Source organism: Sminthopsis crassicaudata, chromosome 1, assembly GCF_048593235.1.
Source record: "Sminthopsis crassicaudata isolate SCR6 chromosome 1, ASM4859323v1, whole genome shotgun sequence".
NCBI lineage: Eukaryota > Metazoa > Chordata > Mammalia > Dasyuromorphia > Dasyuridae > Sminthopsis > Sminthopsis crassicaudata.
Window position 1 is genome coordinate 700,775,695 of NC_133617.1, and position 24,112 is coordinate 700,799,806.

Here is a 24,112-nt window from a genome sequence, read left to right on the forward strand (position 1 = left end):
ATGATTCAAGTGTCTGTAGCTTAGATGACTTGACCATTTATACAACTGGTTAGTTGCTTCTCTACTGAAGTTGGCCATGTAACATTTCTAAGGTCTCTCCCAGCTCTGACAGTCTAGGATTCTGAATCTTCAAATCTATAATGTAGTTGCAGAGGCATTTTGACTTTGGAAATTCATAGCATGATTAAGGTATCTTATTTATTCTCACAGCAGTCTGAAGAAACAGAGTTGAGAAATTACCCTGGTCCTGAGGTGAAAGGGGGGTTAGGGAGACTGAATAAGTCAATGCCCTGGCTAAAATGACTAGTCACATTCTCTGTCATGATCATCTGGATGTGTCAAAAAGTCAAAGAATATAGCCCTTCAGCCTCCACTTTTCTGGCAGCCTAGGTACTCTTTTGTTGAGACTCAGAGCAGCAGAACTCCTAATATCATGGCAAGAAGTCAAAGATAGGGATCACAGGATTGCAATACAGTCAAGATTTAGAAAGTCCCTACTATGTGCAGAGTGCTTGGCTAGGGTAGGAGAAAAGACAAAACTGAAACAAGAAACCATCTCTATCTTCAAGAATTGTACAGTATGGCATGGGGAGTAAGACACAAGCCCAGAGAGCCATAAGCCACAATGTAAATGTGATAGGTATACTAGAGAGAGAGAGACCACGAGCAGATGGCCAAAAAGGTTTGAGTGAGAAGTTCTTGGAGACAGAAAAGGGGCATCAAAGAAAACTTCCAAAAGACATTTTCATTTGAGTCAGGCTTTAAAGGAAACAGTTGGAATTCAAAGATGGGGAGAGAAGAAAATAACTTCTGAATTCTCTAGAGAAGCATACACTTGATGAATGGACAGCTCCAGGAATTTTGTAGAAATTTTTCCTATAAGCAATTTTACTGCCCTAATCAAACAAACAAAAGAAAGGATATTTTAAACTCAATGAAATCACTGAGGAGACCTGAGTTCTAATCCAGTCTTTGTCACTACCTCATTATGTGCCTTCTCATTTATGCTCTTCAGTTCTCATAAAATGAAAGGGTTGGACAAGATAATCCCTAAAGTTCCTTCGAGATCTAATATGTTATGCTTCTTGCATTCTTCTCATTTTAATAGATGCTTTATGTGATCAGCTTTTGATCAAAGGAAGTAGACATGAATTATTTCTATTACCTTTCCATTGTTAACTGCATTTTCCAATTAAGGTTAGCCTCATGAGTATTCCTTGTCTTTATAACCAAGAGGTACTCCGTGTGGGTTATTGCTTCCATATTCCCTGCAAATATCCAGAAGAAATTAGCATCTCAGTGATATTCTCATTGCATTTAGAAGCAGGGCCAGACTTACCCATAAATGGAGTAGACACTTGGCTATATATAATTGCTTTTTTCAGTATACTTCTTATATTCAGTGCCTTTACATCCTCATCACCCACTCACTTCTCAATCTTTTGCTGTGTGGCTTCTGACTTTTATAAAGAAACTGTTCTAAGTTTACTAATAAAAATTTTAAAACCTAATTATTGGGATATCTAGGTGGCGCAGTGGATAGAGCACCATCCCTGAAATCAGGAGGACCTGAGTTCAAATGTGGCCTTAGACACTTCCTAGCTATGTGACTGGGCAAGTCACTTAACCCCAATTGCCTCAGTTAAAAAAAATAATTATTAATTCTGATGACTTGACCAATGATACTCTCAGAATCCTTGCCTTTAAGACTCAGCTCAGCTCTTCCATGAAGATCCCCTTGATCCCTACTATCCGCCTCCCTTGTTGGAACCTTCTCAAATGACCTTGGATTATATAGCTGGGCACATCCTATCTCTTTACCCTAGTAGAACGTAAACTCCTTGTGGTCATTGATCATGTTGTTTATCATCATTGCATTTCCATTGCTTTACACATAGTAAGCCCCTATTTAATGTCTATTAACTACATCAAGGGTCATTAACTTTTTAGGTATGGATACTACTTTCACAGACACAGATCATAACCCCTTTAAAATTTGGTAAATAGTCTTCAAGAGTCATTGAGACTGAAACATTCATTACTCTTGGGTCAACCAAGTGGTAAAGCTCTTTGAACTTAAGTAAATCTTCTCATGACATCCAATCCATGCTATATGGAGTTAATTAAGCTAACAGTTTCACTCTCCAGAGTAATATAATGAGAAAAGCAATGACCCAGGTTTGGAGCCCAAATCTTTTGACCTGGGTCAAACAACCAATCAGTCAGTCAGTCAGTGAGTCAACCATTTACCTATTGTGTGCCTATAAGGATCCAAGGACAAAACCCATAAAATCCCCTTTTTCAAAGAATTTACATTTTATCGGGGGAGGGGGAAATGAGAGGGGGGAAGAGAAACAACCTAAGTAAATTGAACCCTTTTCTCTCTCTATACTTGTTTCCAGTCTATAACAATGAAGAGGGTCTATTATCTTCCTCCCAGCTCCGACATTCTATGGACTAGATCTGTCTAAGTAGGACATTCTGGGAAATAAATAGTTTTCTACAGGATGAACATGAGTTGCTGTGATGGAAGATGTTCTGACAGCTGTACCCAGTTTTTTCCATGCTATAGAAATGTGGAATGATGCAGATCCAGGATGCTAATCTGTCAAAACTCTGGCCTTCACTGATCTCTTCTTTTTTTTTTTTCTGCCTTCTTAATAATAATAACTTGGATGGCCATTCATAGGTACTTGATTCTCTCCTTTCTCATCCTCCATTTGTTTTGATGCTGAAGTACTTGTTCATCTATTAAAATATCACCTCCCTGAAGGCAGAGACCGTCCCTTACCTTCCCCACAGTGATGGACAAACACTAGCACCCCAATAAACAGTCATCTCAATATGGCCAATCTGATAAACGTGACATTTGTGAAACAAGATAATTGATTTCTTATCATTTAGACTTAGAAATGAAGTATCCTAATGAAACAGAACCAGAGTCCACATGCCATTGTAGGCTCTATGGTCTATCCAAAATGCTAAGTTCATTTGCTTCTCCCTAAAGTAGGCTGCCACGTGCAGCTCTGGTTAGAATGCATTTCAGGGAAGAAATTGGCCCAAAGAAGGGAAACAACTTGCCCAGCATCACAAAGCTAGTTAATGGCAGAGCCACAATTAGAACTTAGGTCTCCTAAGCCCCAGTCTAATCTTAGAGCTTACATTAGAGAAGCATCAATGAAACCTGATTCTTTACCAGACAAAACAGGAGAGAACAGGGGAGCTGCTCTTCCAGAGGACAGCCTGCTCATTCTCCTCTGATCTAATTGAAAATTCTTTTGTTAGTTGTTTTCTGGATGCACATGGCATTTTCCAGCCAAAGTTTATTAAAATTGCCGTGGATCACTGAATTGCTGAAAAGAGCTAAATCTCTCACAGTATATTATCTGATATAATTGTTTACACATTGTTTTCTCCTTGGAAACTATAAGCTTTTTTGGTATTCCCAGTACTTGACACAGTGTCTGACACCCAGTAGGCTCTTAGCAAATGCTTGCTTATTTAATTTGACTCTAATGACCCATAGACAAATGGACCTTGAGAGGAGCCAGAGACAGCATTAAGATGTTTGAAATGATTTCTAAAGGTACTGGTTGGTCCTGCCATAGAAGTTAGAGAGACCTTAGATCATTTTTCACATTATGACTCTTAGTGACCCCATTTGGAGTTTTCTTGGCAAAACCGCTGCAGTAATTTCCTTCTTCAACTCATTTTACAGATTAGGAAACTGAGGCAAATAGGGTTAAGTGACATTCCCAAGATCACACAGTTAGTAAGTATCAGAGGCTGTATTTTAACTCAGGTCTTCCCAACTCTAAGCCTGGAACTCTAATCACTGTGCAATCTAGCTGCCTATTCTATACAATTACCTCCACGTTGATCCTGACTTGCCTTCTGAACTCTGTTCATACAAGATACTCCATTTCACACCTCCATGGCTTTGTATTGACTGTAAGCCATGCCTATAATGTACTCCCTACTTGCCTCCACCTCTCAGAAAGTTTTAAAGATGTTATTTAGTCATTGTCTTCTGCATGAAGTATTTCATGATGCCCTCAACTAGTGGTGTTCTCCTTCCCAAATTACTTTGTAATAAACTTTTATATTTATTTGTATTCATTTTGTTTCCACTCAAATGCATTTGTTTTTTCTTCCATTAGAATGGCCATTCCTTATGAATAGGGCTTATTTCATTTCTGCCATTTGCATCCCCAATGTCCAGCAGAGTAGGCATTTAATACATGATTGGATAAAGTTGAGATTTTAGGTTATTATTTAGGTCATTTAAAACAAAAATCATCTGAATTTCCTTATTATGTATGTGAAGTTGACATGATCCCTAAGAAATAATAATAATAATGTTCCTTACACTTATATAGCACTTATCACATGTCAGGTTTTGTGCTAAGTGTTTACAAATATTTTCATATAATCTTCACAGCAAAGTAGGTGCTATTATCCTCACTTTATAAATAGGGAAATTGAGTCAATAGTCAAGTGACTTGGCCAGGGTCATACAGTATCTGAGGGTGACTTTAGATTCAGGTGTTTCTGTTCCCAGGTCCAGTGCTATGTCATATAGCTTCCCCTAAAGGGTAGTGTAAGGGCCAGGAAACCTTTAGGTCTTCATCCTGGCTGTGCCACGAATGCACTATGTGACTTTGGGCTAATTATTTGACTGTCTATTGACCCTCGATTGATCCATCTCTAAAATGCCAGGGATACACCAGGTAACCTTTAAAGAAGTTGGTGGCAAAATGGATAGACCACCTGACTTACAGTTAGGCTCAAATGCAGATTCAGAAATTTACTAGCGATATGATCTTGAACAAATCACTTTTTTGCCTCAGTTTCCTCAGTTGTAAAATAGAGATCATAACAACATCTATCTCACATGTGAAGTCCGGGTTAGCTCCAGTCCTTGGTCTGGGTTAGCTCCCTGTAGGCCAGAATCAGGAAAGGCAAAAGACCCCTTGGTCTTTAAGGAGAGAAGTGAAGGGGATGGACAAAACTGCCACAAGCTCTCCACAACCTCCCTTCTCCTCCTCGTCCTCCAAAGTAACTCTGGCTTGTTTTACTTCACCCCCTAATCCCTCCTACAATTATCTGTATACACCAAATATAGAACCAGCACTGAATAGTGGGAAGGGCCATTTTCCAAGCAAATGCTAATAGAGTGCTTGGTTGTCTGATTCCAGTGCAGGATTCAGAGTTTCAGCCCTTTACACTCACAGAGTTGTGGTAAGAAACAAATGAGATCAAATGAGATAACATTTAAAAAGCACTTAGTACATAGTACATGTTTAATAAATATTTGTTCTCTTCCCTCCCCTTCAGACCTTTTCAAAACAGAATTTCTGTCTCCATAAGATCTTGAAGCTACCTTGACTACAGACAGGACCTTATCTGAAGGAGCCAGTCAGTCCTTCTTGACATACTGTATCTTATTTATTTTTTACTCTGGTCCCTCGCTTTCAGAAATAGCAACTTGATTCTGATTCCTTAAGCATTCAGAATCTTGTCACCATCAATTCATATTTTGTGAGAGCTTAAATGATGGAACATCCACAAAGACATGCTCTTTGCCCCTGGGGAATTAATAGTCTATGGGCAGCGAGGCAGGCAGAAGCAGGGTGAACCATCTCTTCCTGTTTTTCTCTCTCTCATCTCCCCTACCTCAGAGAAGGGCTGCATCTCATTTGCCAAAAGTTGAGGCGAAGCTGATTGTTTTACTCTTATAAAACCCAAGAAGGAATGATCCATCCATCAATTTGCATGTACCACCAGGTATCAAGGTGGAGAGGGTCCCATACTGAGTCCTAAGACCCATGTGCCAATTTTGATGCTGGCAGTGATCCGCACCGTGAATGTTGGTGAGTCATCTCACTGTTGTGTCAGGTGTCAATTGTCCTATTCTTGGGTTGGGTGTGGGTTTTAAACCTCAATCAATCTCCAAGGTCTTTCTGGATCTAATACTCTTGACTGTCAGGTGAATTATTCTGATTGAGAGGTGGATTATTCACTATTCAAGTCATGGATCCTGAAGCTAATAATAATAGTGATATATTTATAATTATTATATTTATATATTATGTTAATAATTATGACAACTTATATTATTGTGTGATTATATGATAATAAAAATAGCCCTTATATAATACTTTAAGGTTTGCAAAACACTTTTTATGTTAATTTTTTTGATCCACACGACAACCCTGGCAGGTAGGTAACATTATTATCCCCGTTTGACAGAGGTAAAGCTGAAAGAGGTTACATTGCCAAGAAATATACGACAAGATTTGAAGCCAGATTTTTCTGATTTCAAGTCCTGAAATTCATTCATGGAGCCACCTAGCATACAAGGGTTGTTTGTAGGAAGTGAGTATGATTTACCTTAGAGAATGGAAAGCTTAAAAGGATATGATAGTTATCTTCAAGTATTTAAAGGGTAATCAAATGAAACTGGGTTTAGATTTGTTCTATTTAGCTTCTGGAGGTGGTGATGGATAGATGTTTCCAATAAGCAAATTTAATCTAGAAGTAAGAAAAGCTTCCTAATCACCTAAGCAATTTCAAAGGGGAAGGGGCTGCCTTGGATGACAGAAGAGGTCTTCAAGTACTCTTGATAATGATGATTTGTCATAGAAGGGATTTTAAGAAGGTAATGCTTGGTTTGCTTGGCTGCTGAGGTCATATCCAGTTCTGAGATCTTGTGATTGGAATTGGAAGGGACCTTTAAAAACATCAAATAATCCAATGACTCATTGTACTGAGAAGGAAACTGAGGTTCAGAGAAGTGACACACAAGAAATGTCCAAGAATACACAAGAAATATGGAGCTGATCTAAGATTCAATTCTTTCCAAATCTTTACACCCTTATTAAAAGATAGGGAAAGGCTTCCTGTGGAGCTTACATCCTGGTGTGGGGGATGTGACATCTACACAAATGACCATAACAGAAAAATAAAATGTGACGAATTAAATTATAATGATGAAAAAGAAAACAAACAAGTAAAAATGGTCTGGAAGAGAAAAAGTCATTATCCACATGGGTAAATGGAAATATCCAAATATTTCTCAAGTGCTATTATGAGCAAGACATTGAAGATGCAAAGATGGCAAACAATGATCCCTCTTTCAAGAAGGCTGCATTCTAGGGAAGACAGGTGAGAGTGGATGCAGGGTGAGAGCTGGAATCAGGAAGATTTGAGGTCAAATCTTTTATTAGATTCTTGCTTGCTGTGTGAATCTGGGAAAATCTTCCTTCTCTTTTTTCTCTTTCTCTCTCTTCTCCCTCATCTCTTCCTCCACCCCTCTCCTTCTTTTTCTTTTCTTCTTCCTCCTTCTCCTGTTTCACTCCTTTTTCTCTTTCTTTCCTTCCTCTACTTTCTCCTCTTCTTCCTCATACCCCCTCTTCTTCCTCTTCTTTTTACTCCTCCTCCTCCTCTTTCCTTCTTCTCTACCTTTTCCTTTTCTTCCCCTTCCTCTTTCCTTTCTTCCTGTTAATTCTCTTTCTCATCCCCCCCCCTCTCCTTCTCCTTCATCATGCAGATTGAGAGTTGACTGGAATTCAAGTCCCCATCTTCTCCTGAGGTATATAGATAATTGAAGCAAATGAGCTTCTCACAACTTACATTATCAAGAATGTTACTCAGTTCTCCATTCTGGTTTCCATGTGGAAAAATAATATCAGAAATCTGATTGGAAAGAACCTTGGGGGCAGTGGCAAGAAGACAGACCAGAGGATCTAGTTCCAAGTCTCACCTCCGATAGTTAAAACTTTCTTGATCTGCTTTACATTTGATGGCCTCTAAACACCTCTTCTGGCTTTAAGCAGAAATCTCTTCTACCCTCTCTGTAACAGGTAGTCATTCAGTCTCTTAAACTTTCTCAATTATGTGAAACTCAACACCTCAGGAGACAATCCATTCTGTATTGCACAGCTCTGATTGCTAAACAACTCTTTACTCTATTAAGATGAAATCTGCCTCCCTGTAATTTCTATCCTGCCCCGCCCTCCCTCCAGAGTGGACCTGGTCCTCCTCTCCAGGGCAGAGCAGAATAAGTCATCCCTCTCTTCTTCATGCTAATTTTCACCAACAGATGCTTAAAAAATAAAGACCCTGCTGGGAGTGAATAGGTGCTCAGGAAATATGTTGTTTAATGGATGTGTATCCCTTTTATCTAATGCACTTCACTCTGTTTATCTTGTAAATCACCAGAAAGTCACTAGACTTTGGAAGATTAAAAAAAATAAATTTTCCCAATAAAAGTCTTCTCTGAAAGTGAACTGGGGATATTCTTAATCATCCGCATAAATCGTCAGAGGGGCTTCATCTTCTATGACATCTTTTAGTTAAAGGGTCCCTGGGCATGAGAATTGCAATTAGGATCATAGATTTATAGTGGAACGAGAATTTAGAGATCATTTGCTACCTCTGTATTTTACAAATAGGGACACTGAGGCCCAGAGAGGTTGTGTGGCTGGGGCTCTTGATTTCAGGTCATTTTTTTCTTCTTCTAACTTGCCTGAATGAGGACAGTCTATTTTATATTGACCATTTGGCATTTTGTGTGTCCCTGGACTGATCTATGTAGTCTCCTACACTTATATTCACCAACCTACAGATGCCCTGTATATAACTGTAGTGATTACAGGGTAGAGATCATGAAACTGGCAGTTCTGTTGAAGTAGCTCAAATGCCACTTCCTCATTAAGATTTCCCTGATTACCTAAATGAGATTTGGAATCATAAGATCACAGAGTTAGAGTTGGAAGGGATTATGGAAGTCATCAAGTCAAAGTCCCTCATTTTATAACTGAGGCTGAAAGCTTAAATGATTTGTCCAATATCACAGGGAGTAAATGAAAAGAGTCATCATCTGAACACAGGTCCCATGACTTTAGAAGCAATGCTCTTCCCACTGAATCTTTTTTGTCTTCTTAGAACGCTCTTAAAAATATTTTTTCTTCCTTCCTTCCTTCCTTCCTTCCTTCCTTCCTTCCTTCCTTCCTTCCCTTCCTTCCTTCCTTCCTTTCCTTGTCATTTTCTCTGTCTCTATGTCTCTGTCTTTGTCTGTCTCTTATAAACACCAGAGAGAAAGAGAGAGAGAGAGAGAGAGAGAGGAGAGAGAGAGAGAGAGAGAGAGAGAGAGAGAGAGAGAGAGAGAGAGAGAGAGACAAAGACAGAGACAGAGAGACAAAGACAGAGACAGAGAGACAGAGCGAGAAAGAGGAGAGAGAAAAAAAAGAGAGGGAAGAGAGAGACAAAGAGAGAGAGAGAATAAGAGACAGAAAGAGGTCAGAGAAAGAGAAAGAGATAAGGAGAGAGACAGAGACAGAGGAAAGAGGAGAGAAAGAAAAAAGAGAGGGGGAGAGAGAGAGAAATAGAGAGAATCAGAGACATATAGAGTCAGAGAAAGAGAGACAGAGATAAGGAGGGAGGAGAGAGGGAGGGAGGGAGGAGAGGGAAGAGAGAGAGAGAGAGAGAGAGAGAGAGAGAGAGAGAGAGAGAGAGAGAGAGAGAGAGAGGAAAGAGAGAGAGAGAGAGAGAGAGAGAAGAGAGAGAGAGAGAGAGACAAAGACAGAGACAGAGAGACAAAGACAGAGACAGAGAGACAGAGCGAGAAAGAGGAGAGAGAAAAAAAAGAGAGGGAAGAGAGAGACAAAGAGAGAGAGAGAATAAGAGACAGAAAGAGTCAGAGAAAGAGAAAGAGATAAGGAGAGAGACAGAGACAGAGGAAAGAGGAGAGAAAGAAAAAAGAGAGGGGAGAGAGAGAGAAATAGAGAGAATCAGAGACATATAGAGTCAGAGAAGAGAGACAGAGATAAGGAGGGAGGAAGAGAGGGAGGGAGGGAGGAAGGAAGAGAGAGAGAAAGAGAGAGAGAGAGGAGAGAGAGAGAGAGAGAGAGAGAGAGAGAGAGAGAGGAAAGAGAGAGAGAGAGAGAGAGAGAGAGAGACAAAGACAGAGACAGAGAGACAAAGACAGAGACAGAGAGACAGAGCGAGAAAGAGGAGAGAGAAAAAAAAGAGAGGGAAGAGAGAGACAAAGAGAGAGAGAGAATAAGAGACAGAAAGAGTCAGAGAAAGAGGAAAGAGATAAGGAGAGAGACAGAGACAGAGGGAAAGAGGAGGAGAAAGAAAAAAGAGAGGGGGAGAGAGAGAGAGAAATAGAGAGAATCAGAGACATATAGAGTCAGAGAAAGAGAGACAGAGATAAGGAGGGAGGAAGAGAGGGAGGGAGGGAGGAAGGAAGAGAGAGAGAAAGAGAGAGAGAGAGAGAGAGAGAGAGAGAGAGAGAGAGAGAGGAGAGAAGAGAGGAAAGAGAGAGAGAGAGATGAGAGGAGAGAGAGAGAGAGAGACAAAGACAGAGACAGAGAGACAAAGACAGAGACAGAGAGACAGAGCGAGAAAGAGGAGAGAAAAAGAGAGGGAAGAGAGAGACAAATGAGGAGAGAGAGAATAAGAGACAGAAAGAGTCAGAGAAAGAAGAAGAGATAAGGAGAGAGACAGAGACAGAGGAAAGAGGAGAGAAAGAAAAAAGAGAGGGGGAGAGAGAGAGAAATAGAGAGAATCAGAGACATATAGAGTCAGAGAAGAGAGACAGAGATAAGGAGGGGAGAAGAGAGGGAGGGAGGGAGGAAGGAAGAGAGAGAGAGAGAGAGAGAGAGAGGAGAGAGAGAGAGAGAGAGAGGAGAGAGAGAGAGAGAGAGGAAAGAGAGGAGAGAGAGAGAGAGAGAGAGAGAGAGAGAGACAGGGAGAGTGAGAGAGAGAGAGAGAGAGAGTCAGAGAGAGAGAGAGAGAGGAGAGAGAGAGAGGTCAGAGAGAGAGAGAGAGAGAGGAGAGAGAGAGACAAAGACCAGAGACAGAGGAGACAAAGACAGAGACAGAGAGACAGAGCGAGAAAGAGGAGAGAGAAAAAAAAGAGAGGGAAGAGAGAGACAAAGAGAGAGAGAGAATAAGAGACAGAAAGAGTCAGAGAAAGAGAAAGAGATAAGGAGAGAGACAGAGACAGAGAAAGAGGGAGAGAAAGAAAAAAGAGAGGGGGAGAGAGAGAGAAATAGAGAGAATCAGAGACATATAGAGTCAGAGAAAGAGAGACAGAGATAAGGAGGGAGGAAGAGAGGGAGGGAGGGAGGAAGGGAAGAGAGAGAGAAAGAGAGAGAGAGAGAGAGAGAGAGAGAGAGAGAGAGAGAGAGAGAGAGAGAGGAGAGAGAGAGAGAAGAGAGAGGAGAGAAGAGAGAGAGAGAGAGAGAGAGGGAGAGAGAGAGAGAGACGAGAGAGAGAGAGAGAGAGAGAGAGAGAGAGAGAGAGAGAGAGAGAGAGGAGAGAGAGAGAGAGCGCTTAATGATTAAACTTTAAATGCCCAGACTGGTATTCAGTGCCTTCCATGATTTCGACCTAGCCTACTTTTCCAGTTTCATCTCATTTACCCTATGCTCCTGACAAACCAGACTCTTCACAATCATCCAGCATCTCCCTTTCTTGCTTTGGTACATACAGGGCTCTTCCTCTTTCTCCAACACATCCCATCCCACCACCTCCTTCTGTGCCACATTCTCTTCTCTGATGATATTTGCAGCACCTCCCTCATAAGGCTGCTGAAAAATGCAGAGGAGATAATGTATACAAAGTCATTTGCAATCCATAAATCACTATGGAAATGTCAGTGGTTATTATTATTTGAGTCGTAGTAAATGTTTGTTGAATGATGAATGATTGTCAAAGGAGGAGAGCAGTAGTAAATGCTTAGGAGACTATCAAAGATTCCTAACAACCTTTCCTACCACCTGTGTCCACATTGTACAAGTTATTGGTCCCCACTTTTTCTTTACAGTCAGAGGACTCTAAAAAATGTCCCCAGCAAAACTGAATTACTTCCATCTGGAAAACTAAATCAGCTTGATGATATCAGAAAAACCTCTCTGATGGGGGGGATGGGGTGGCATCTAGTCTCTCTCTTGCAGCAACCTCTGCTCTAAACCCTATCCCCTACCCCTGTCTGGCACCCTAGCCCTGTCATTTGCTGGGAATTTTCATGCTTCCATGTTTAGAGTATCTGGACCTTGCCAACCAATGGGCAGTGTCTCCTTGCCTATGACATCAGAAATGGAAAATGAATCAGACATGTATGAGTGAAAAAATCTGCCTCATTCTATAAAACACGTGGCCCTCCCTTATGTCATCAAGTTGCTGTTATATGGACAGGAAGGATCCAGCTCTCCCCCATATTAAACAAGAAGAAATGACCATAACGTGGCATATTCTGCTCGATCTAGAGCAGGATCTTACAGGACCCTCACTGGTCTCTTCTTTTTACTGACATAGTCTGGGACTCATGGTTCCAGGGATCTTTTCTGACTGGATTTCTTGATTGTTCCCACTCCTCCCCCTGCCAAGCATCTCCTGACAAGCCCCTGGCTCTCCTTTATATGAGCTATAAAGGCCTTCTGCTTTCAGCTTTTACCGGCCAGTCTGTCTCTTTTATGAAAACTGCCCCTCAGTCTCCAAATGTCTGGCACACCAAGCCCATATCTTTTCTGCTCTCAGGCCCAGTTTCCCCCAATAAGGGAAACTCCATAAGATAAGAGTGCTGGACTTCTGGTACAATCTCTAACCTCTCTTCCTCAGCACAATGATCCTAGTCCTGACTTCCTGGTGACCAGGAGTCTCCCCATTACACCACACTAAATTTCCTTCCTCTGCAGTGCTCCTGGCCAGCTCTGCTCCCCAAGCTCCAACCTACCAGACTCAGAACAATATTAACTGAGAGGATTGGGGGGTGGGGAGTGCTCAGAGTTGATATAACACCTTAAATCCTCACATGGAAAGTGCCACTGAATCTAAAGCATTTTTACTATGAATAAATGAGTTAGTATTAAAATTCCATCTGAAATCATAAAATATCAGAGAGGATTTTTCTGCTGCCACCTGGAAGGTGTTTTTTTTCATTTCAAACATTAAATGAAATGAGGAAATCATCTGCTTTTTCTCTCTTCTCTGGTAAAAAAAAAAGAATTATGGTAATTATTGGTTTATTCTGGGTTATTTTGGGAAAGGGATAGTGGTTTTGTTCATTTTTTAAGCAGAATTATAAATTTGGAGGAAGGGATCAGAGAGGTAATTTCATCCAATTTGAGGTCAAAAGACATGTCCCTACCCCAAGAAAAACAATAAGAAAGACAATAATAACACTAATTATATGAGGTTTGCAAGGTGCTTCATATATTATGCTATTTGATTTTCACAACAACCCAATGAGGTTGGTGCTAATAGTATCCCCATTTTACAAAGAAACTGAAACTGAGACAGGTAAATTGTTTATTCAGGATCCCAGAGTATCTGAGCCTTTTTTTTTTTTTTGAAGCAATTGGGGTTAAGTGACTTGCCCAAGATCTCACAGTTAGTAAGCACAGAGTGGGGATAATATCCAGCTCCCCTAATTCTGGAGTTGCTCTCCATCCACTTTCTTCTCTAGGCCACAATTGCCTCTCCTTCCACCTGAATATGCTCTGAGGTTCTTGGCCACCCTAAATTCTATGATTCTATGCTATAAGCTCTTGCAACCTTATTATATTCCTGTAAGATAGGATAGTTCTATTGCTATTTCACAGTAGAGGGCACACTAAAGCACAGAAAAGGTCATTGAAGTGCCCAGTGACTCACCGAAAATCAGCAGCAAAGCTAACACCTGAATGTTGGCTCCTGACTTCAATTCCAAAGTTAACCACCAGACCAAGTTGTGTCATGGGAGGCCAGGCCAATCTCAGCTTCAGTCCACTCTCCAGAGATAATAATAATGACTTGTTGTTGTTCATTCATTTTGATCATGACCAACTGCCCTCACTGGGGGTTTTCTTAGCAAATGTGGTTTGCCATTTCCTTCTCCATCTCAGGATCACATAGCTAGCAAGTGTCTGAGGCTGACTGTTAGTATGCAGAATATTAGGACATAGAATGTTAGAATACAGAAAATAAGGGCTGGAAGCACCCTTAGAATACAGAATATTAAATCCAGAATATTAGGGACATAGAGCATTAGAATATAACATGTTAGGGCTAGAAGTAGCCCCGGAACATAGAATGTTAGGATGCAAAATATTAGAAGAAATAGATGGGTTTTGAGAACCTTGAGTATTAGAACTGTGAGGAACATTGCAGATCACCCAGTCTGGCCTCTTGATCTTACAGAAGATGGAAACACGACTAGCTAGAAAGTAAATCAGGATGTGTCTAGACTCTAGACCAGTGATCCTCAAACTTTTTAAATAGGGGGCCAGTCCCTCAGACTGTTGGAGGGCCAGACTATAGTAAAAACAAAAGCTCACACTCTGTCTCCACCCCTCAGCCTGTTTGCCATAACCTGGCGGGCCACATAAATGTCCTCAGCGGGCCGCATCTGGCCCTCGGGCCGTAGTTTGAGAACCCCTGTCCTAGACAGTCTTTCCCAGTTTGCCTTAATAGGAATCAGAGGTGAAAAAAAACCTGATCTACTCTTTCCTGGGAGTATTCAAAACTGATGGTCAAGGATGACCTCTGGTGAATGCCTTCTTCAAGGGATCAACAATATACACTGAAGTTTTTTTTTTTTTTTTTATGTAACTTCACATTTTTTATGTAACTTGGTTTTTTTTGGCATTGGTTATCTATTTTTCTGAACTGTGAATAGAGATGAATAGCGTGGTGCCCCTCTATTCAGATCTCAGGTAAAATACATCTGAAAAGCAAGCCCATCCCCAAACATCTTACCAAATATTATTAATCCTCTGTCTGAGTAGGCAAATTAAAAGGATGTAGAATGGCTTAGAAGAAAGAGGTCTAAAACTAGACTCAGAGGGGCTGTTCTGTAGGACAAGTCACTTGTTTTTGCCCAGGGTCTCTTTTATTTCTGTAGGACAAGTCACTTGGGGACTGATCCAATTTCATTATATATAGTTGAAGTTGATTTGGATGGGACCAGACTGTCATTTATATGCCATGTTATGGAAGATGCCCCATGTCATTGGATTGCAGGGTTCTGTGAATTTGTCTGGAAAAAAAGAACTGCATAAACTATTAAGGTCTTTTAGGAGACAAGGGATTCAAACGGAATGCTTGGTTCAGGTTGAAGAGTATTTTAATAGTCTGATTCTGCCCTAGTTCAAGCTGACTCACTAGGGAATTCTGTTTGTATTTTTGAAAATCAAGTTTCAGGTTGTTTCCATGGTTCAGCAATCTACCATCCCCTCCCTCCACATCTCCACAAAATAAAACAAAACCAAAAACAACAACAAAAAAGTGGGTTTAGTCCATGAGCAGTTATGCCCAATTTGAATTTATGATTTGGTTAAATGAACATTAATCCTAGAGTCAGAATTGGTTCCTGCTTTCAACTCTTCCACTTGGTTGGTAAATGACATCCAACAAGTTCTTCCAGTTCCCCAAATTTCCACATTTCTAAATCCCCAAATCAAAGGGTTTCCCCTCAATCCTCATCTTTGATTTCTCTGCAGTAGGTATCACCATATTTATTTATTTATTTATTTTTAATTAATTTTATAATTAGAATTTTTTTGACAGTACATATGCATGGGTAATTTTTTACAACATTATCTCTTGCACTCACTTCTGTTCTGAATTTTCCCCTCCTTCAGGTATCACCATTGATCACCTTCTCCTCTTGGATCTTTTTTCCTTCCTTTGTTTCCCTGTTGTTATTCTCTCCTGATTCTTGCCTCTGACTATTTTCACTCTCCTTTGCTAAATCATCATCAACATCTCACCCATATTCTCCAAGAACTGTCCTGGGCCATCCTTTTTTCCTTCTCTTCTCTATATTCTTTTCCTTAGCTATTTGATCAGTTGCTATGGGCTCTGTTATCTCAATGCAGATGATTCCCAGGGCTATATATCCAGTTCTAGGCTTCTAAGCTGTAGTCCTGAATCTCCTGCTGCCTATCCGGACACTTATAGTTGCATGTCCTATAAATCTCTCAGATACTGAATCTAAAACAGAGCTCACTATCCTCAGCCTCCTTGAAACCAATTCCTTCTCCAGACTTTCCATATGTGTTAAGAAAATCATCATTCTACCAATCCAACTTTGAGCCAATATTCCAAAATTCAATGAGTTGCCAAATACAGTTAATTCTACTTCATTTTCTTGTAAAACATCCTAATGGATGCTTTTTAAAAAAATCATATCTTACCTAGACCATTGCCACAGCCTCCTAACTGGAGTTTGTTTCAGGTATCTGCATTTTCCAATTCATCTCATTGCTGCCAAAATAATCTTAAAGCTTAAGTCTGATGCCGTTACCCCTTTACTCAAGAAGCTTATATACTTTCCTATTGCCTGTATAATAAAATGCAAAATCCCTAACTTGATAGTTTAAAAACCTTGACAATTTGCCTCTAGCCTACCAACACAGGCTTAACTTAGCATTAGTCTTTTTCAGTGAAGAGGAATACTACCTTCCAGCCTAATGACCTATTTGTTGTTCTCTGATCTTGATACTAGATCTCCCATCTCCCAAACTCTCCCACATCTGGGATGCTCTCCCTACTCACTTTTACCTTTTAGGATCCCTAACTTCCTTCAAGGTTCAAGTTTTATTGTAAGCTTTTTCCATCCCCTCACTTCTTCCTTGCTGTTAGTGCTTTTTCCTCCCTTCTTAAATTATTTTGCATTTATCTCATATTTCTGTAAAAGTTGCATTCTCTCAGGAGAATACAAAATCCATGCGGCCAGGGACTATTTAATTTATGACTTTGCATCCCTAGAGTCTAGCTCATAGAGTTTTCAAAGTGCTATAATGTTTCACTTGAACCTTACAACAAATCTATGAGGTAATAAGGGAAGGGATTATTATCACCATTTTACATGGGCAGAACCAAGCTTCAGAGAGAGACGTTTTGCCTCAGGCCACAGGTAAGACATTTTAACTCATGGTTGAGTTCTCTTTCTAGTACTTAACAGCAGTCTGTATGATTAGGCCATCATATAAGTGTTATCATGATTGGGCATGATAGGGAGAAGAGGGGAAGAAAGATTCCAGCCTATTTTCCCTCAGAGGCTGAAGATATTCCAATCCACTCCTGAAAAAAAGAAATCTGAATGTCTCAGTGGGTTGTAAAGTAGACACATTGTGGTAAAATGAGTCCATAAAGTGGCTAACTTCAGTTATCTGGAAAGTTAGATTACATGGAATATTTTTCCTCCACAATAATCTGTTCTTGGAGAGTGATCTGAATTTATCCCTATGAAGTCCCAGCTCTCCTTCATTTGAGAAACTGACAGTTTGCAGAGTTAAATGCGAGGTTGTACATTGGCATCCGGATAATCAATAGCCCAAGTTCAGTATGAAGAAAGAGTGGCTAAGACCACAGATTATATGGGGAAAAATCAGCAATTTATAGTCTGTGTGCATGCATATGATTCTCCCTTTCCCTCCTTCCCTTCCTCCTTCCTTCCTTTCTTCCTCCTTCCCCCTCCCTTTCCTCCTTTCTCTCTATTTCTCTTTGTCTCTCTGTCTCTGTCTCTCTTTCTCTCTCTCTGTCTCTCTGTCTTCTCTCTTTCTGTTTCCCTCTTATACACACAAATTCCAGAAAAAATACTGACAAGATGGAGTGTCCACAAAACACTGGCCAGGATGATGAAGGGATTAGTTGAAGGAATCTGAGGTGTTTTGGCGGGGCATGACAACTATATTCAAATATCTAAAGGGCTATTAATTGACAGAGATTCTAGGTTCAATGGATAGAAGCTTTATAGAGGTATATTTGAGCTCAACATAAAGAAAAAAGAAAAGCTAACAATGAAAGCTGCCTTCCAAATCCAATGGCCTGCCTCAGAAAGTTGAGAGTTCTTCACTAATGGATGGCTTAAATTGGGGACTGGATTATTAGAAATGTATGGAAGGGATTAATGCTCAGGTATCAGTTAGAATAGATGAACTCTGGGGTTCTTTCTGGCTCAGATTCTGTGATTCTGTAAATCCAACTCTGGCTTTCATTAATCTGTGATCAAAGCATTCTAATTAGGGGCTGGATTAAAGTAACTTGTGTTGAGTTTCCACTGGGAGAAATAGGTGATGAAGACAAGTTTTCTCCTTTTTCTGGCTGGCTTGGGACACTTCTCTTACATTGGTGAAGTGATATAAGTGAGTATGAGTACAAGGGATTCTGTTTCTCTCAAACACTACCTTTCCTGGACAACTGAGGCCACTTGTCAATTCTCTTCTTTTGACCTCAAAGATAGCATGTAAGCTCCTTAATGGCAAGAATAGTTTAATTTTGTCTTTGTAGTCTTGGAATTTAGCAGTGTTTGGTACAGAAGAGAAGCTTAAGAAATGCTTATTGATTGTGAAGATTATTAGTTTATGGAGCTGTAATTTCAAAGCTACTGGCCATCTTGTTCAGGAAAAGGGACCTTCCAGATGATATAAGAGAGAAAAGGATTGTTTGGCTTAGAAAGCAAAGAGTCCAATCATATCATTTTATAGACGAGAAAAACATGAGCAGTTATCCACAATGACATAGATTTAATTTTGGTTGTACTAGTAACTTACTGGATAACCCTGGATCAATCGTTTGCCTTCTTGAGCCTAAGTTATATTCAAGATTCTTCCTAACTTGACATTCTTCAAGTCTAAATTTTCTTGGTCAGTTCCAGTCAGGTGGGACAATTAGAGTTCATAGTTAGAAATGGCACTCCCCTAAATGTGGTTTTCAGTTAGGCAGGATTTGACATGAAATTTACTATTTTTCCATATGTGTAGGAAAGAAGAAAACATTTTTTCTGCATTGTTTACCTGTAGAACAGAAGCATGACATAGTAGATCAAATCCTGAACTTGGAATGAGGAAAACTTGAATTCGAATTCCATCTCATGCTTATTAGGTGTATAACTTTGGATAAATTATTTGACATTTCTGAGCCTCATTTTCCTCATTAGTAAAATACTGAGGTTAGACAAGATGGCTTCTGAGGACCTTTCCAGATCTAAATCTGGTCATCCAGATCATCCCAGGTCATCCTAAGCATATAATTACAGTCAGGCTGGACTGGTAGTATAGAAGGGGAGCATGGCTTAGAAAAGAAAATGGGCAATTATTATCATCACATGTTAAAGTCTGGAAGAAAAGAAAGGAAATAGGGAAATATGGCAAAAAATTATTTTCACCTAGTTTTGTATGCTCTTTTAAAGACTAATAAGATGGGAAAAAATTCCTGAAATGCTACAAACCTTCAAATCTCTAAACACACAGAATCCAAGTGCTTCATGACTAAATCAAATTATATGTAATACATTTTTATTTCCCTATAGTACTCAAGTTGTCTTAAATCAATAAAAACTACTAAAAGTTATGCATTTATCTCAAATTTACCTCAAACTCCATTATTCCTTAAAAACTGATTCTACCACTCCAATTCTTAACCAAGACTTCAGAATTTCTATCAGAGAAGAAGCCTTTGCATGTGTTTTTGTCAGAGGGACAGCTTTGCTATGAATAGTATATTATACCATTAGTCTTATTGATTTTTCATATATATATATATATATATATATATTTATATGTATGTTTACCACATTTGATCCAATTCAATATGTATTTACTAAGCATTTACTAAGTCCAAAACACTATTAGTGCTATGAATATGAAGACAACAACATTCATAAGCATTGAATAATAATCATAAACTGGTGTAATTTATTAAAGTGATTATCAAATATAAGATTAGAGTATTGTAATAAGAGTAGCATGCATGGGATAATCACAAAAATTTTTTTTATCTGCTTCATTTAATTTCATCCTATGTAAGAATATGACAAGAATGTGACTTTTGATGGTAGTTATAAAGGTCTCTTAAAATTTTTTTTACCTAAATGCACTTTAAGGCAACGAAGGAAAAATCAAGATTAGATTTTAAAAGATTGATAATTACAAAAATCATGAGAAAGATAAACTGCCCTTATGTGTTTATGTATATGTTAAATCTTATCCTAATTTTTTATTTTATTTTCTCTTTTTAAAACTCCGTATGAATATGTTTCAAAAATGTTTCTTATAAATAGGTTTCTTCTTTTTGGATTTTGTGTTTTAGTCTGCCCTGGTGTTCTCTTTTATTTTATGGGTGAGTTCATCATATTCATATTCAGAATTATGAACATTACTTTTTCCAATTAGAAATTAGAAATTATATAGATACTTATTCTAATAAAAAAGATTATTTTATGGAAAAAATGTAATTCAGCAAACTTGAATATTTAATCTGAGATCTCAGTTATCCATATCCATGGAAACAATAGTTATTTGGTCTCCACAGAAATAAGCGCTTACATTTACACAGCTCTCTTACTTTGTTGTTACCTCTTTTTACAATGTAAGCTCTTTGTGATCAGGCATTGTTTTATTTTTTTGTATTTGTATCCCCAATATCTAACACAACTGGTACATATTGGGTGCTTAATAATTTTTTGTTAATTGATATAACCTCAAAACAATTTTCTGCTGTAAATAATGCAAGTGTCACTATTCCTATTTTGAAGATGAAGCTCAGAAAGGGGAAGAGAGTTTTTCAATGTCCCACAGAGGCTTAGTGGCAGAGCTACAACTGCTAATTAAGTCTTGGTCTTTATCTAAAGTTTTATCTACTACATTATTGTTCCTACCCAGAACCACTTTTCACCTAGAAGCCCCTATAAACATTGCAGGTCTAGTACCTATAAAACCATAAACATCTACAGAGTGGCCTTAAAACCCAAGCTGCTAGAGTTGAAAAGAGTTTTAGATATCCTCTAGTCCAGGTGTTCTTAACCTATAACTCATGAACCCAAAGGATCTATAAGTAGATTTCAGAGAATCTGTAAACTTGAATGGGAATTATATATATCATTTTTCAATATGGTTGGGTTCCTTAGTACAAATCTCACATCTTTTATGTATTTATAGATTATTTAGAGAAGGGATCCATAGGCTTTACTGGATTGCCAAAGGACCTTCTAATGTTGCAGCAGCAGTAGAAAAAGAAGAAGAAGAAAGAGGAGGAGGAAGAGGAGGAGGAGGACAAGAAGAAGGAGAAGAAGGAGAAGGAGAAGGAGAAGGAGAAGAAGGAGAAGGAGGAGGAGGAGAAGAAGGAGGAGGAGGAGGAGGAAGAGGAGGAGGAGGAGGAATGAAGGAAGGAAGGAAGGAAGGAAGGAAGGAAGGAAGGAAGGAAAGATTTGAGCCCAGGTTTTGTGAGTCAGAATTCAGTGATTTTTCAAATCCAAATCTAGAAAGTTCACCCCTGAGATACAAGTTCTTCCTTAGCTGGGGCTGCAATGAGTCTTAGAGAGCTGTGGCTATAAGATGAGTACCAGTGAGTACATTCTACTCCGATGCCCTCTACTTCCTGCAGCCTGTTCTGGTACCAAGAGGCATGCTGCCCTAGATTTTTAAGATTCCAATTAGATTGGAGAGTTTTTCCTATGCACATAAAATCAGACTTTATTTTTTAAAGTATGTTCTGAAGACAGCGGTCTAGGTATAAATCTGTAGCATCTTTGAACTTCAGTTGAATCTTCAAAATTTGACTATGGGAACAGCTTGGGGAAGGGGGAGGAGCAAGGTCCAGACAAGCACATACATATGAAGCAACAGGGAATTAATCCAAATTGGAACAAACCAACTTCCCATTTTTACTCTCTACATTTGCTGAAGAGAAAGATGATTTTTTATTTTATTTTTTTTTTTAGCACTTCTGACATTTTCAACTTCCCAACTATGAAAACAACAGTGTGTGCTCATCCAGGCATAACCTGAGTGGTATTTCAGAACTGACACTATTTCCCCTCTGGGAACTGATGGTGGACTTAAGAAGAAAGAGCTGGACCAGCTCAGTGTCAGTGCTGAGCTGTAGGTGGTTTTTGATGTAGGACAGGCTTTCAGGAGTGGGGGAATTGGCTCAAGGGTTGAAGAATAGGGCAAGTCTCAGAGGTCAGTGTAGACAGCATGTTCTGTAGCCAGGGAAGTAACCTGGATAATATGGGGAAGAGCGGTGAAGAACACACCTGGGAAAATGACAAGAAGGGGTCAGGAGAGTATGCACAGAGACTGAGCCACTGGGGGAGATGGGAGGATCAAGGATGCAAGCAGGGATAATGAGCTTTGGGAAGAAGGTATTATTATCAAGAGAGGAACTTGATAGCTGAATCAATTTTTTGCCTCAGTTTAGGAACCTTTAGATACTTTCTGTCCAATCTTCAGAGTTGGCTGGCCTAAGACCTTATAGGAAGAAATAAGTAGTAATGGCTAGCTGCAGTTAGGAGTAAGGGGGAGCAGAAAAGAAACACATGGGAAGCCCAAGAAAATACACTCTATTTGCTTTTCCACAATTTCTTAAATAAAGAGATAAGGACAAATCAGGAGATTTGGATTCTAATCCTGCTTCTGTCCTGAGTAGCTTTGTGATCTTGAGCCAGTTATTTACTGACTCTTACTTATCCATAAAATTAGAGAAGGTTAGATTATCTGGTTTACAAAGGACCTCCTAGTTCTTAAATTCAATTCTCTAAAGTTCTATCCAGCTTCTAAATTTGATGTTCTTAGGTTCCATCTAGTTTTTGACATTCTATATTCTCAAATCCCCTCCTAACTCTGACATTCTATATTTTCAAGTTACTTCCAACTCTGACACTGTTTTATAATCTCTTTTAGCTTTAATATCATAATTTCCAAAGCCCCTTCTGATTGTGATATTTTATGATTTCTTAGAAGACCTGGAATTCAGTTAGGAGGTTTTAAATGAAACTGAGGTTCCTTACGAAGACACTTCTTTACTTAAACAAAGTGGGCTATTCTTTGACAACAATCCACTTCTGTCAGATCTCATTCCAGAAAATGGAAACCTTTCATAGCATAGGTCCAATAGTCCTTGTTGACCTCTGAAAAGAATTCCCCCCCGTCTCTGTTCTGCCTCAGGCACTGAGACACTCTCTAAATTGGAAAAAGCTGAGTCTGTACCTTCCAGGATGTCTAAAATCAATAGCTCAAGCTACATCGGATCCTCCCAAGCCCCTGATCTTTCTCTTTCTATGAAAATGCAGATCATTTGCTTTTAAAGGAAAAAAGCAGCTTTGGTCATTCTAGTCAAGTCTTACAGCTAAGACCAATGTACAAGCCTTTTTCTAAGTTACTAGAATCTGGCTTCTCCCTATGCATTCGAGGCAAGTGAAACAGTGAAGATCTGCTTTGAAAACTCAAATGAAGCTCTCATTTCGAATTCAAAAAGCCCAAACAAACTGAATGACAGAGAAACAGCATAAAGTTGAGATTTGGGGATACAAGGTTCAAAAAAAAAATTTCCTATTGCTGAATTACAATATTACCAGTATGTCAGAGCTAAAAGGAACCTGAGATACCACTTAGTTCAAAACCCCATTTTTCTAGATAGGAAAACTGAGGCCCAAACAAGAATAAGTCATTTGCTCAAGGTTACATGGTAGGAGTTATTAACACAACCAGGACTCAAACTCAGGTTTCCCCAACCACTCAAGCTCAATGTCTTCCCATTTCACCTGGCTTTATGCTCCTCAGGCAAAGATGGACTGTACCTGACGTGTAGATTATCTTCATTCTACCTGGATGCCAGGAATTGTGGGAAGAGAAAAAGGTTGTCTTAAACAGACACTCATATTCACAGCCATATAGAGAAAGCCTCAGTAGCTGCACATTAAGCTAAGGGGATATTTTCCAATTAGTGCTTTTTTTCTTAGACTCTAGTCTCCCATGGCTCTTGCCAAACACTTACCTCATCCAGACCCTGAATCTGAAACAAGGACAAGGTGAACATCGGTAAAGGAAGTCTCCCATCACGCCTGAATCCCAATCAAACTAGTTTTACAAAGAAAAATCTGGCTGACCCAGATCCACCACAATTCAGTGGCATCTCTGGCAGAAGGACAAGAGAAAAGTATGTCTCTTCTGTTTCCTACTAAAACACATTCCAGAAGACAAAAATCTACCTGGTCGTTGCAGCTCCCCAGAGAGTTATGCAATCTTTCTGTCAGCTCCGGGGGGAATAAAGGGAGCCCAAGTCCCCAAACAAAGGCAAGATTGCCTTCCATCCTCTGGCCCCCTATTCGGCTGCT

At 39.4% G+C, this 24,112-nt stretch overlaps 1 protein-coding gene across 4 annotated transcripts in view; it reads right to left on the reverse strand.

The window, feature by feature from the left end:
* The window catches only part of GRIP2 (glutamate receptor interacting protein 2), a 272,074-nt gene that overhangs the window by 247,855 nt on the left and 107 nt on the right, over positions 1 to 24,112 (reverse strand). The gene's annotated exons all lie outside the window — the stretch shown is intronic.